At 40.0% G+C, this 15626-nt stretch overlaps 1 protein-coding gene across 1 annotated transcript in view; it reads left to right on the top strand.

The window, feature by feature from the left end:
• ADRA2A (adrenoceptor alpha 2A) overlaps positions 1-15626 on the top strand; it is a 53818-nt gene that overhangs the window by 26205 nt on the left and 11987 nt on the right. The gene's annotated exons all lie outside the window — the stretch shown is intronic.

Below are 15626 nucleotides of genomic sequence, written 5' to 3'. Positions count from 1 at the left end.
AGGTGAGCCACTTCTGTTTCTGCTGTTTGTATATGAGAGTTGAAGTTCCTTATCTGCATTGAAGCTCCCTCCTGTTCTCCCTCCCTTGCTCTTCTGTCACCCCATTCCCTGATGATGGTGTTCCTTCAGTCACTTATCTGGCAGGTACCTGTGAAACGTGGTGTTAGTTTAGGGACATGTACTAATAGACGTATCACAATAGACACCACCTGGTCAATATGTTTAACATTCCGTGCCAGAGATAAGACCAGAAGGAGCTGATAAAGCAACAACAATGTTTATGGAGTAGTTACATGTTACCGAGCAACACAGATGAACAGAATCCATCCCCAGTCAGTCCTCCCTTGCTGTTTTATTACTCCAGAGAAGTGTGTTTTATTCATCTGCCTGTGGAGTCCAGCTATTAATAGGGGTCTAAAGTGCATCAAATTGGCCACTGGCAGTCCCATTAAGATGCGTAAGTGCATATTACTCATTTTATAGTTTGTGTGTAATCTGAGCCTTTCAGATTTCCCTTGGAAATCTTAGTTACTTACCATCACCTTAAGCAAAGGTCATGAAGTTCAGGGCATATTTGCTGTCGGACTCCCTGCTGCAAGTTGCTGTTGGATGAAGTCAGTGCGCACACAGGACACAAACAGCTGGAGGCTGTAAATGTGTGCAGTTCTTGGTAATAGGCAGCATGTTTGATGGGCTGCTTGTGCAGCCCAATTGGGCCATATATCACAGTGCAGGGGACACCGATACAGCAGCTTTGGTTTGTAGTTTCCCTTGTGTAGCTTGAAAGAACTCCAGGCTATCGTGGAGTTACACTGAGGGCTTACTTTGAGAGCCCGCTGGCAAACCTGCACCCCATGCTAAAAAATATAAGCATGGTTCCACCTCAGATGTTGCTGGTTTTAGAAGGGACCACCAGAAAACATCCTATCTGGTATCCTCTTCAATGGGATTGCAATGGCATTGTCTAGAGCCCTGGGCATTTGGTCCTACGCCATCTGAGCACTTTTCCAAGTGGAGGATCTGGGTAAGCCTGTGCTGGTATTATGACAATCACTCTTCAGGAAGGGAAAAACATGGTCTTTTATGGGGACATAAGTGTCCAAAATGCATAAACTTGTATTGTGCTGCTAAGATTGCACATACCACAGCTTTTCTGCCTTCTGGCTGTGCAAATTCTGAAGACCCTGATCACCTTGGCATGAATTATTGAGAGGAACAGAATGAATGCTTAAAAACAAGAAAATGTGTCTGGGATTCAAGATGCCTTTTAAGCATCTCTTTGATTCCTTCACCTAAACACTGCGGATGGATGTTCTTGTCCTTACTTCCATTAGCCCTGTACATGAATGATTAAGTTGACTACTAACATCCTGTAACTAGGAACAGACTTTCCTTAAGGGGAATTATTACACAATAATGACAATTTTGTAACATTTTCTGAGACTTTCAGTGCTGGTCACTCAGAGAGAACAGGAATTGGGCTGAGAGGAACTATTGGCATGGCAATGTGAAGAAGAATCTTCTCTTGGAGCTGTGGTAGTTTTAAGTAGAGTGAGTGCAGGAACAAAGCCAGAGGTTTATCTTTCTTTTTCTTTTTTTCTTTTTTACTTTTTTTTTTTGTTTGTTTTGTTTACTTTTTTTCTTTTCTCCTTCTTGCAGGAGCTGTAGTTCAGTTTCATTTGGGATGTTTCATGGGAAGGCAATGAATAAATGATGAATAAATCAGAGAGAGCAATGCAAAGTGACCTAGGCTGGAGGGAAGAGGAACTGGAAAAATGATCTTTCCTATTTTCTTGTGAGTGTCATGTTAAAGACCTGCTTTATGCTTCATAGCAGTGCTATAATCAATATCACTGATACTTTCACTATGTAAGTTTGGAACCAGTAAAAAGGAAAAGGATTTCCTGTGATAATATTTCCAGGCTGAAAATGTTATGGACCAGCACCAGTAAACATTTTGACTCTTATTGCTTATCCTTTTGATCCCATTAGTATCTAGTGTTAAAATGTCATGCTTGTGCTGGGCAGAGTGCTGTGCTAACATACCAGAGCAGACCTTCAGCTAAGTTGTCATGGAGCCATCGCTTTAATTGGAAAACCAATTTCATGCCTCTCTGGCAGCTCTGTGATCCTTTTCCTGGGACAGGCTTTTCAAATAACTTGAAGGAATGGTTTGGTAGGATGTGGGAAGAGGTGACGTGCAATAGATGAGTCACGGGCCTTTTTATTTTGTCAAGAACAAATCATAGGATTCACTTCATTAAGAGATGCCTTTCGCCCTTGGATTTTGAGGGAGATGAGAGTTTTGGGGACGTTTCTGGGAAGATATAATAGAGGCTGATAGTGGTTTTCATATAGAAAAAGAAGGCTTTTTTGGGTGTTAAAAGATTTAGGATAGGAGAGACTCAGAAACGAGAGAGAAAGTTGGAGATCATGAGGCCCTGCTGTATTACTGGGGGACATAGTCACATCTCTGTAGCATCTTGCTTTCTCAAAGGACTTCATGAACTGCAGATTATCAACGGGGATCACTTTATTCACTGAATACAGCAGGTTCCGAGGTGGAAGACTGCACCTGCTTAATGGAGCACAGCAAATGAAGCAACCCTTAGGAGCTACAGGAGTGTAGCATCTGTTGGATGCTGGTGGGGGGGAGGGGTAGATGTTAGCAGAGAGCATGTAATGAGAGTACAGCCACTCCCCAGGGTTTAGTAATCTCCTGCAAAAGGGTTGTCAGACACCCAGTGACCATGGAATTTGGAGGACTTCATTTTCAGTTTGGGATCTGGCATGCAACTTCTCTGAGTATGGGGCCTGGGGAAAAATGGCATACTGTTTAATATTTTCTTATTCTGTTTAAACCTCTGACAATTAAGAGTGCAAAATCTGAAGGGATCCTGGTGACGATCCAGTGGGAAGTATCCAGACTTGTAACTGAAGCAATATATGTACAAAAGAGAAGGGAAGAAGTATCAGTGCATTTCAGTGCATCATATTCTCCTGTGTAAGGGTAATGAAGAAAATAATGTAGCCTCTATTTCTTTTGGATAGCAGCAAAATAACTGAAAGGGAATTAAGAGTCTGATCTACAGCAGAAACAAAGGACTGCAAATGCAAAGTCTGAGTATTTAAGAGCTATGCTGATCTGAATTTGATTTCACTTCTGACATTCCCAAAACAATATGTGAAAAGCATATTGATCCTGAAGTGTTCATACAAGCTGTTAGTATGGTTTCACTAATCCATTAAAAAAAAACAAATACTAATTTATGTTTTTGGGTATTTACGTGAGCCCCAAGGAAGTGTGAGAGGATTGCTTTGGCATTTCATTTCAAGTAATATAAACATTTTGGTTTAGTGTGGCGTATAGAACAGCTTGAGTGTACCGACTTCAACAGTGAGTAGTTATTGATAGATCACTGCCAGGCAGATCCCTGATAACACGGGGAATGCTCAGCTGAGGAAGGAGTGGAAGACCAAGGAGAGAATACTGATGAAACAAAAGTCCATGGAAACATAACACGTATAATTTGATGAAATCTGGCCTGATAGGTTTTCTACACTGGACACAAGACAGCTTTAATTTTTATTTCAGACTACTGAGGTGCTGTCCCTGCAGATACTAGCAAACTTCCAGTGCACAACATGTAGGTCATCCCCCATTATCAAGCTGGTAATGGAGAAGAAATATGCATTGGGGAACTTCATGGAAGACAGCCGGTCAGATCTGATTCACATTTGTCCAGAGTGAGAATTTCCTTTGCTACTTATTGGCGTCTGCCTAACGTGAATGAGATGAGGGAGGAAAGCTGTCTGCAGTAAACCAGACTCGCTCTGGGCCGATAAAATAGAAAGGCAACAGCAGGGAATTTAGTATTGCAATCTGGAAAACAAAATAATGATAATAAAAAAGGGATTAAAGTGATAATTTTTTAGTTGACAGCCTTTGTTTGTAAAGCTACAGCCACCTAATGGGGAAACTGAATTTCCTGGATAGCATATATGTGCTGCCCTGGAGTCACCTGATTAAATAATGGATGGGAAATGAAAATACAACTGCAAGTAGGATGAGAAAGCACAGTCTTTCTCTGGCACCCCCCCATTTTTGTGTATGTGAATTCCTTCAGTCACACCAGCACAATTCTGACGGGAGCTTTGCCTTCATTCCTCACTCCTCCATGAGTTCAGGCTGGTACATAACGCTGCTTTGCAGTTACTGGGTGGCAAGGGCAACTTTCATGGAGGTGCTTTCTCAGCTTGAGTTATGGGTTCTAGAAAAACCTGACTGTCACTGATCTACATGGTTGGTGCTGTGCCACAGAGAAAGCCTGGAGAAATATAAGAGCAGGACTGAAAACTGGTCGTCACCCTTTTACAATGAAAGATGTGAGCCATAGAAGTGCTCAAACTTCTTCAAGAAGAAAGAGAAGTGGATAGGAGGGAACTGCAGATGGGAATCTTCAGTGTGTTGTACACCTTCAAGGACATAGGAGCAGTGAGAGCTAGTGTCTTGGACACAGTGTTCTTCACAGCAACAATAATCCAGTTTATCTAATGTAAGCAAATGGGTCTTCTAGTCGTCCACTACATGTGGAAGTATTCTTCCCAAAATTTTTCAATGCAGATTAGTGGAAATTGGGCCATCTTTCTATTGGATACAGTGAGAACTGAATGGGTTCTTCAAAAGGGCAACACTTTCTGAGTGTGAATCTGATTTATTTCTTACCTAGCAAGTCAGCATGGGCATAGTAAAATCCCCACAGACCACGGCATTGTCTACTCGGTTACAGTTAGACAAAAGAGATACTTTCATTTTGGTCAAGAGATTATTAACTCTTAATCTTTCCAGGCTTCATCTCATGGAGCTTGTATGTGGCCTGCATGGACTCCACAAGCAAGCCTGCTCATCAAAGAACTCAAGGAGAAAGGGAACTCATTTCCTCTCCTGAGAAAGAAAATGCCCCTGCTGAGTCTTTTAGCTCAGATTCGCCTGAGAGGCAGCAGATACAGAAATTCCCTGTGCAGCTCTTCACTGCATAGATGTGGAGACCTGCATATGGTACATTAAGGTAAGTGTGGGCAAAGGGAGGGACCTCGGTGTCCCCTTGAAATCCAAGTCAGAAGCCACATCAGTGTGCAGAGCTTCCCTCTCACCTGCTTCCCTGTTTCTACAGCCTGAGCTGACCCTCTCCTAGCCAGGAATGCTCTGCATTGTGGAAAAGCACAGAATTTTTTGGTATTTGCAACATCCCGTAAGCAATACAGAAGGAAAATGGTTATAAGGCTTTAGTACAGAATAAGCTTCTGCGCAGTGGCAGAATTCATCAATTTTTATGTTCTGTGCTCTCATTTTGTAATCAGATCTTCAAAGTCAGCTTTGGTTTATTTGACATAATTATTATGATAGCACTCATTTAGGGTACAGCTTGTTAAAGCAGGAGGCTCAGATATTTGGCATTCGAGCCAATATTGCATACATAGATATTCCCTATCTGAGCACGGTGCTTGTTAGTATCGTGCTCAGGAATGGACTAACGTTGTGTGAATAATTTCAGCAGGGCAAGATTATTTAGATATACTCACCCCCAAACTCACATTATTTTTAAGAGCCATATTTAAATTCATAGGAAACAGAGAAGGCTGTTTTATGAAAGGCTGCCTCATAGCAATCTGCAGTTTAAAAGAAATTAACCCTTTGGGAGGTATAACTTGTTTTTCATTTCTTTGCCTCCAGCTCAGTGGAGCACAAAAAAGACCCACTCCCTCTCCGAAACCCAACTCAAGTACTTTGTGAAAACTGACTCAGAGAAAAGCAGCACATAAAAGTCTCACAGCTTGAATGTATGTTTTTATCTCTGCCCACATTAATGATCCAAACTCTTCCAAGAATTTCATGTATTTGTACATGTTTGTCATAGTTAAGTTTACAGAGCCGTGGGGACTTATAACAGATCCATAAATATCTTTTTTAAGTAACTGCTGCTAAAACTGTTAAAACTCTAATCAGTTAGGAAATGGTTGGATTGCTGTTTCAGGCCTCAGCCTTAGGCTCAGGAATTTTTTGGTTGTCTTGACAGAAAAAATGTATTTGATGTAATTGCCATCGATAATCTTACAGAAGGGAAGACCCTTCTCTCTAAAATATTTTCCATTTTTATCACAAAGGGCCTTTCTTTTTGTGCATAAATATTTGAATGGAAGACTGTTCATTGTTTTAGAAGAGGCACTGAGAGGCCATTGCTTTTTTAACAGAAAGGAAAATAAGACAAGGAAGAGGTTAAATGATTTATTTTTGTTTCTGGTAGGGTAGTATTGAGAGAGATGTGCATGCTGGCAGATGTGACCTTGCATGTTGATGTTCTGGGCACCCTGGAGTTCCCTGGCTGCAGAGGAGTAGGACCAAGCATGAGAGAACAGGCTGTTTTACACAGCTTTGAAATGTCTTGGGTCACAGGCTCTCACACCCCTGTAATGTACTGTGCATGCTAAAATATGCTTTGGTATTCATCATATCTCAGATTGCAGGGTAATGGAACATAGTGCTGTGGCTTCTTCTGTATGAGTTGTGATTCCTCTCCAGAAAAGTGCCATGAAATTGAATTAACAGTGGGAGGAGACAAGAAGTTGTAGAAACATTGTCACCTATGTATATCTCACTAAAATACACTTACAAGATATAACAAAGGAATACACAAACTTATGCCCAGACAAAATTATAGGTCACTTTGCTGTTACTATTATTACAATTATTATAGCTACCATCATCATCTAATAACAATTTGTTTTGCTTGGGATTTTTGTAGCTGAATTCTTTGGTGAATATTTAGGACTGTCTCTGTTCCCATACAGGGGCCCATCATATGGTAGGAGTAAAGGATTGGGAAACTCGATCTCTAGAGTTCTCTTCCAACCCCTGCAGCTCTGTGATTCTGTGATAGCTCCTTGATAGTTCACATGAGTGAAGAGTTCAGAAGCCTGGAGGGAAGTAGGCAAGAAATGAGAAATCAAGGAAAACACTTTACTCTTGCTAGAGTGTTAGTGCTGCTGAAAACCACTACTGAACTCTTTCATCCTTATCCATTCAACTTCATGCTTCTAATTCCTCTGCTTCCAATGAAAGGGATTTTTACCACTAGGCATCTAACTTGAACTGATCTGGCAAGTTGTTGAGAAATGTAGTTGCAAAACATTTGATCTGAACGAAGTTTTCTCCAGCAAAAGGTCTTATGTCAAAAGTGAAGACAAGTCTCTGCTTTTGCTCTTCTTAAGTACTGGATGTTAGACATCGATCAGTGGACTGGAAATCTAATTACACAATTATTTATCAGATGCATTTTTTTCAACTTGGAAAAAGGCCAACAGCAGTCCACTGGGAAATGATATCAATTAAAGCAATTAAAAGACTATGTAGAACTCCTAATTATTACACTTGGCTTGAAAGGTGATTGACTGCTCTTAACTCCCTTGGGAGTGGATGTACTGGGCAGTTCTTTATTTACTTCCTAAGATCAAATGTCATATGTTTCTTTCATGAGCCATTATTAATTTTCTTTGCATCAAACTTTGCCTATTATGATATAGGTAACTGAGCAAGTTTAAAATGTTCGTTCAGGTTAAGCAACACTTATCATTTAACATTCCCACTCGTGGAGAGAAGCACTTATTCCTTCCACTCTCATAATATTCTGCACAGACTTTCTGACAGTTGAAGTGTAGCCAGTAAATTTATTTTCCATTAGTTGCAAATTGTACAATAATATACTAAGGTAATTACACCATAAATCTTCTTGCCATGAAGTTAGGCTCTGTGGTACACACTCATAAAATTGTGCAGCAGCAAATAAAATCCTTGTATCTGTATATATTAGTCTTGCAGTAACATCTTTTTGAGGGTGGTCTGAAATACTTCCAAGGGAAAATTGTTTTTCAAAAGAGAGGAGTTATAATAATCAGGGACTTCAAAAATCAGGGTTACCGTGTATGGGTCAAGGCAAAGATTATTGCTGACAATCTCCTCAGCTGCACAATGTGAACTGGAATATAATATTCTCTGGATCATCCAGGATATGAGGAGCCTTAGCTGAAGATCTGAGTCCAATATAAACAGTGTTGAAGCACCAAGGCAGTCCAATCCTGTAATCCAATGTAATACTTCTTATTTTTTGTGTGACTATAAAATGCTTTAAAGATGAGGGAAATTCAAACAAGAATATTTGCACTGAACGAAAAAGCCACAAGTATATCTATTTTTCTTCATTCCTTCTTAGGTTTTCAGATAAGGACAGTAAGCTAAGCAGTCTCAGCACCTGAGAGCACTTCAGACCTCATCATTCAGCATTTGCCACTGTGATGAAAACTGTGGCAACAAAATCATGGTTTCTAGGCAGTTTGTTCCTAAAGGGAACACTGAAGGGCCACTCTGGAGACAAAGTTGAATGTGACTGTCCAGACACATTAATTTTACAACAGAGAGGAAGGCAGCAGCCATCCCATCCCATCCCATCCCATCCCATCCCATCCCATCCCATCCCATCCCATCCCATCCCATCCCATCCCATCCCATCCCATCCCATCCCATCCCATCCCATCCCATCCCATCCCATCCCCTTTTATTTTTCCTTTTAAGCCAAAAGCGATTGAGATTAGATTATTATTAGAGACAAAGTGTTGATACAACTTTCTTCAAACTTAAGTATTTGAACCCACACAGGCATGAACCTTTTGCTGAACAAAGATAATGTGCTGAAATGCACATGCAGAGGTGCACTGTGGAGAGATTTTTCCTGCACATCAGGAAGTATTATTTTCACTGTATTTGGTGTGATTTTCTGTACTCAGCTATCCAGATGCAACTAGGTGGTTAGAGACTCATCACTTATCTTTGGTTCTGCACTGACCATCATTCTGTTCCCTCATTTGTCTTAGTTTATGGTATTATTCTGAACATTTTGATTAGGAAATATCCCTGATTTGGAGCTATTTCTTGTGGCAGGATCTTTGTGTATGTCTCCTGACAGTATCTAAAGCTCTTCTGTTCAGGACTCTCTAGGGCACTTGTCTTTCAGATGGCAATTACTATGTCTTGTCTGATTCGGAGATCTTTCAAAACCCTGATCTTAGATCCTAAGAAACTGCCTGTTCCCTGATTTATCACAAATAAATCTCAGTTTTAAGCAGCTTTTCATTCACGTCTTACTCTTCTCCATCTCTAGAATCAGCACATATTTTGCCTGGTTAAGAATCTCACCCCATCACTGGACATACTTAATGTCACTTTGAATCTTCCAAGGTTAATGACTTACCTTAAAAATTAAATTAAAAAAAAAAAGGAAGAAAAAGGGAAATTATTCATTCGGACTTTTGAACATGCTGAGGAAATTGTAATGTGGATGGAGCGGTGGGGAGATTAAACTTGACAGTCATACTACATTTGTGATCTGTTAACCTACCTCTCAGGTACGCCTTCCTTCAAATTGACTTCTTTTTTTTTGTTTCTGTTTGGGCAAGTATATGTGACTGTGCTCTACTGAGTTTAAGAGTACACTGCAGGTATAGCAGTGGAGGGAAAATGAGCTGAATTTTGAATACTTTTCTTTGATGTGATATTTTGTCAGAGAGCTTCTACTTGTCCCCTAGATATTAAAGATGCAAAATGCTCATTTTAATAGATCCAATCATCTGCACAAAATTTCCCATAACTTTTAAACTAGTAAGCCAAATCGTGTACATAAGGCTGATACAAGGAATAAGAGCAAGAAAAACCTTTCTAAAATTGTCTAACAAGGAAATGCATATGAATTTCCCTCTGATAAACATCTGCAGATCCTTTTAGAATAGCCAGACTTATTACAAATGCTTAAAAGATACTTCTGAAATTAAGTGGTAGGAAGAGAGGAACGAAAACATAGCTATTAATCTTTGTGCATCTAAGGATATCACGAAGAAAAAGATTTTGGGAAAGAAATATTACTGTCTTTGGTTTTTGTTTTTTATTCAGAGATGGGTCAAGGCCTCCTCACCATCTGATGTCTGTGAGCTGCATTACTTTCCAAATCTGGATCCAGAGAAGCCAAACCAAACCATTCACTGCACACCCTGCCTTGCTGTAATTTACATTTGGCATCAGGATGCAGCTGTACTGACTCTTCCCAAGTAAGATCAGCTCATATTCATCATTCCATTTTTAAATATTCCTTGTGTTTTTGGTTTCTTGTAGTACACATCCTACCAGACCATTAAACCATCATCTCTGTTGTGTTTCTATGAAATTTTTCCGTTTTCCCGCAGCTGGTGAAATGAATGATGATTATGTACTTCTTACAAAGAAGCGTCTATCTTTTAAACTCCCACACCTCCCCTGAGCCTTCAGAACCGTTAAAAGTAAATCTAATGCATTTATCCTACCATCAATTCACAAAGACTGGCAGTAGCGTTTATGTGGAGTCCACGCAGTGCCACCAGGTATGTGTTATTGGGATTAAAATCTGAAGTACATTCTCACCAGTCCAATTTGCTCTAGTGTCCGGGCTTTATGATAATCCAGATTAATTCTGTGCAATGAGTGGAGATTAAATAATTTATATTTTTTCTATTAGCTTGGAGGAAAAAATGCTTAGTGGGCAAGGAAGTTGCAGAATTTTGCTGTATGAAATTGAGTTTTCTCTGTCTTGCCCTCTTAGAATTTCACAGGTTTGAAGCATGAGACTCTATTTGTATTCTAGTTTCCATAATGGAATTCAGCCGAATGAGTGAGTACTAAACAAACGGAGATTGTCCATTTCTTAAACAAACAAACAAACAAACAAAAAACCAAAAACATGAAGAGTGACATGCCTGCAGGTGAACCAAAGCTGGGTCAGACATGTTTACATGTTTTTTAATATCCTGGTGATTACCAGATCTTGGAGAAGTAAGGGAAAAGATTGCCCTGGAAAGGTGGAACTCATTTTAGTGGTAGGGCTTTTTCCAACAATCCCAAGTATTTCCCAGCCTCATCAGAAACTCTCAGAAGGTTATTCCATTTTGTGTGTGTATTGTTTTATATTCATGAAGTCATGCTTTATGTCCTGATTGTTTCTATAGGGATAATACAGGGACATTCCAATGAAAAGTGACACATTGGCAAGGGTTGAAAGGGACGAAGATGGTTCACACTAGTAATCTCTAATAATCAACAGCATTAAGAGCTGGAATAAACACATTCAGGCTGTATTTCACCTTGATCCAAATGACGGGCTTGCTCACCTCTCATGTCAATGAGAAGCACTCAGGAAGCACAGAGGGAGCAGCTGTTCTTCTGTAACAGGCTTCCCTAGCCTTAGATCCTAGTCACAAGAGGAATTTCAGGAAGATATAGGGCATTCTGAGGAAAAGATGAGAAAAAATGAAAAGGAAATAAAAGTGAAAAAAAGGTTATGGCACTGAGACAATCTGTGCAAGAGACCTGCAGAAAACTATCACAGCTAGCACTGGGATTCACGTTAATATAAATATCAATTTGCATGCTTGAATTTGAAAACTTACAGCTGCTTTCTTCAGTATAGTTTGTACAGTCAAATTCTCTCTGTGTGTGTCTTATACTTCTGAGTGTATTAGCCAACAGCTAAATCAGATGAAGGGGTCCAGGACAGTAAGACCTGGAATAATTCAATTCCCATGAGGATTTTGAAACATAACCACTACAGATTGTGCCAAAGTGAAAACTAAGCACTCTGAGAAATTGTATTTGTTCCCTGGTTGTACATCACTTACAGGATATTCTCAAAAGAAATGAGGAGACCACAGGAAATGCTTTTAAGCTGATATGCCGGAGGCTTAGAGACATGTTAGTTTGCTGATATGGGCTGAAGTTGCTTTAGAGTGCTTTGATGGTGTAGAAGTGCTACTTCTGAGATTACTTAATCCAAACTTTTCTATATTGCCTACATTCTGCCTGGTAAAATATCACAAACGCAGAATTAAGCAAGAGAACTGCCTCCACTGGATATATGTATGTAACATCAGAGACCAAGAACAGGTAGAACAAAACCCACTGTGCAGCATTAAAATTAAATGGAGCGCAGCCTTAACAGGGTGAGTCATATCCTCAGTCCCTAAACTGCAGCCAGGGAGATGGGTTGGTCAGTGAGCAGCTACAGTCTTTCTGCATTCATTATTATAGTCTGTGCATGTAGGAGCTCAATCGTAGCTGAAGATCATTGCTGCCTGCACTATGCAAAACTCAAAAAAACAGATTTCACCTCGTGGGGGTAAGTACATTCTGCTGTTTGTTTAGCTGATTTTTTTTTATTTTATTGCACCTGACACTGTTTCCTTATTTTTTAGTCTGCTGCCTCCAGGGAAAAGTGAAAATATTAAATATCTCATTGTAGGCAAGAGAGAATAATTCAGAGATATTTTAACCTCAGCACAAGACATCAGAGTTGGTTCCTTCTTGGTAAGTAGTATCAGATCCCTCAGGGTATGGGGAAAGACATAAGGAATTTTCAACTGTTGATTGAAAATTGAGCTGAGAGCCCTTCTTTGGTGTGGATTGATTTCATAGGGGTTAAGGAGTGAAGCCTGGGGAGCTCAGCCAGTACCCACGTTGGTAGAGAGCGGAAATTAGAAAAGTCCTGGGGCTGAGCTTTACATGACTCCTCCAGAACCTGTGAAAATCTCATCTCCAGAAATGGACAAACCAACCAGTTGCTGGAGTAGTAGAAAACCTGCAATAATGGCTGCATGCTGAAGTTTTCTCGTAGTGAATGATGCCTTTATTTTGCTACAGGAAGTGCTTTAGGAAGGCTGTGAAGTGGAGCTGAGAGTTGGCTTGGCCCTCTAACAGATCTGCAGGCTCAGGTTATTCAAGAGACAGAAGGGATGTAGTCAGCGAAAAAGCCTTAAGGTAGCAAAAATTGCTTGTTTCTCCTACTTCATGATACAAGAGTTCCTAACTGAGAAAAGATTTGGAGGAGACTAATTCATTCATTTGGACCTTGCACATAATTAGCTCAGTTGTCTGCTAGGATCTGGAACGCTGTTGCTGAAAATGCTAAGGTATTTCTTATGTTATTACATGAAACCACAAGCAATGACAAATCTAACTATCAACCAGTCTTTTATCATTATGCAGCATTATGAAAATCTTCTCTCCATCTGCATAGGCCAATAGTGCCATTGATTCTACTGATCTCTTACAGTTGGCGCCAGACTTATGATTCTTTAAACCACAGGAAGATCATCTTGGTATCCTTTCAGCTGCATAATTTGTTTCTTCCCACTCACTGCAAGAATACATTTGGGGCTACCTGGCTTTCTACCTTCGAGTGTCACATCAGGCTCATTTTCTTGTAAGAACTCAAGAGATTGTAGTGTTTTGGTTTTTTTTTTAATTCAAATCAGTGTAAATCCCAAGATGAAGCATAAAAATCTCCTACAAAATGTAAAAATGTGACTTCTCTACTGTAATAGGCATTGCTCTAGACCTAAGCAAGATGAAACAGTGCCTCTCAATGTGCAGGTGGTCCATATCTCTCTAACATAGTAATAGGAACATGTTGCTTATACCTGTTAGTTCAGAGGCAAGGACAGAGAAATATTAAGGCATCTAGGTTGCTTGGTGCATTGCAGAGAGGTCAAAATCACTGATGACATTTATTCCCTTTGTATTTAATATCATGTAAGGACAGGCAGAGTTAAAGTCTGAGTTAAAAAAACAACAACGATAATAACAGATAACCAGTCAGACTACCTCACAGACAACCTGAGAGGGGATCAGGCCTGACCTGATTTAATAGATGAACTGTTGAATATTTTAGGATCTGTTCTGGTTTTGCAAAAATAAACAACAGCTCAACAAAACAAAACAAAAAAAAACCAAAACCCACAGCCCCAAACCTTCACAAAAACAATGAGAAGGCTTTTCTTTGAAACCTTTGTGCAGCTTTTCTGTGTGTACTGAAATATGGACTTCATGTGCAATGGGACATTTAAATATTTGGCCACCATGCTGATCCATCTGGATCTTGCAGTGGCCTGCCCTAGCCAACCAGCCAGCAAGGGAAGATCCCTTAGGCACGTATGGGGTAATGTACACCCTAAGGCTTTGAGAACTCCTAATACTTGGTGTTTTCACATTCATAGGAAAATTGCAGATTCCTCAGGAGGTATTCTCACATCATCAAGACATTGTCCTGAGCTGGCGTCATGTCCCAGTGGCTACATCTGGCTGTGCAATGAGGCATGCCTCATGAGTTGGATGTTTGCAGGGTTCCAGTGATGTATGATCTCTGGTCCAGCAGCAGAGGTATCTGCAACAAGGCTGAGGGCCATCTCTGCCCTGCAGGGATGTGGGCAAACCGTTCACTGGAAGGCATGCACTTGGAGCAGGTGGTGGGACAGAACTGGACTTTCTGCTGTTTGCTGCTGCTCTACTGTCCAGACTGCCTCACTATCAGAAGGTGATACTCCTCCATGGTAATGTTATCCAGTATTAAGTACCTGGGAGACTTCATGTAATGATGTCATCTCATATATTCTGGCAGAATATTATATGAGTAAAATAATTAAATTGTATTTTGTGGCACACTGATATAAAGTGCAATGATGGATCTTAGCAGTATGATGAGTAATTCAGAGTGAAACTTTCAAGAAACCAGCAGTGGCTGGAACCATCTTGCTATGGTAACATGACTATTTCCTTAGGGCCTTCCTTTGGCCAGTGAATTTGATCTCTTTTAGGGTTGTTTATGCCTTTAGGTCTTTGAAAAACTTCTGGCAACTTTCTTCTCTGTTGTGGTTTAGCAGATGCATTAACTGCCAGAGGGCAATAAAATTAAAGAAGTCAATAGCAAATAAAGGCAACCATTAATCTTATTTGGCATCTACAAAGCATCTAGAACTGAAATGGACTTTACACAGACGCAAAATGCAGTTTGTGTGACAAAGCTCCTTGTAGATCCCACATCGACCTAGTGTCTTTTCCTACTTGGAATAGCAAGAATCTGGATTACACTTGATAACATGGTGTAATAAACTAGATTACAACTGTGTAACTCTGGAAAGCACTTAAAAAATAGCCTATTCCAAGGATGTGTTTAAAATTAAGCACCTTGTAAAACTGTTAGAAATTGGGAGTTCTGTTTTTCTAGCTGCTGGGTGCTGAAAACTTCTGAATATCTGGCAATAGCAAAAAGTGAATAAGACAATTTTCTTGAATCAGTGCCTGAACCTACTGAGTTTGTGAACACTCCCAGGAAACACATCCAAGGATTTATCTGAGAATCAGCACATCACAAAACCCTTTGGGAGCCTTCCTTCAGTCCTTCATAGATTGTACGGCTCCAGCCAGCTGGATATAAGTCATTAAAGCTCCTTATTCTATCCATTAGTAGATTCATTAATATTTCTCTGTAACTTGGGACACAACATTTCTCATGCCAAGCTTCAGAAAGTTTTTTCTTCATCTAATTTTGATTTAGAGACAGTTATTAGGACAAAAAGCTCACCACTGAGAGGAGGAAAAACTTGGTAAAATTTAAGTCTACAGAATCTGTCATTCTGTGCAAAGCAGTAGAAGAATTTCACTTCAGAGATTAAAGTCTTCCACAGAATTGTTGACTGTAGGGGTATTTAACTGTTGTGAT

Source organism: Cyrtonyx montezumae, unplaced genomic scaffold, assembly GCF_038088225.1.
Source record: "Cyrtonyx montezumae isolate F1298 unplaced genomic scaffold, pur_monq_1.0 scaffold_4, whole genome shotgun sequence".
NCBI classification, from domain to species: domain Eukaryota; kingdom Metazoa; phylum Chordata; class Aves; order Galliformes; family Odontophoridae; genus Cyrtonyx; species Cyrtonyx montezumae.
The sequence above is the reverse complement of the archived record's forward strand: the minus strand, read 5'-3'. Positions and strand labels throughout refer to the sequence as shown.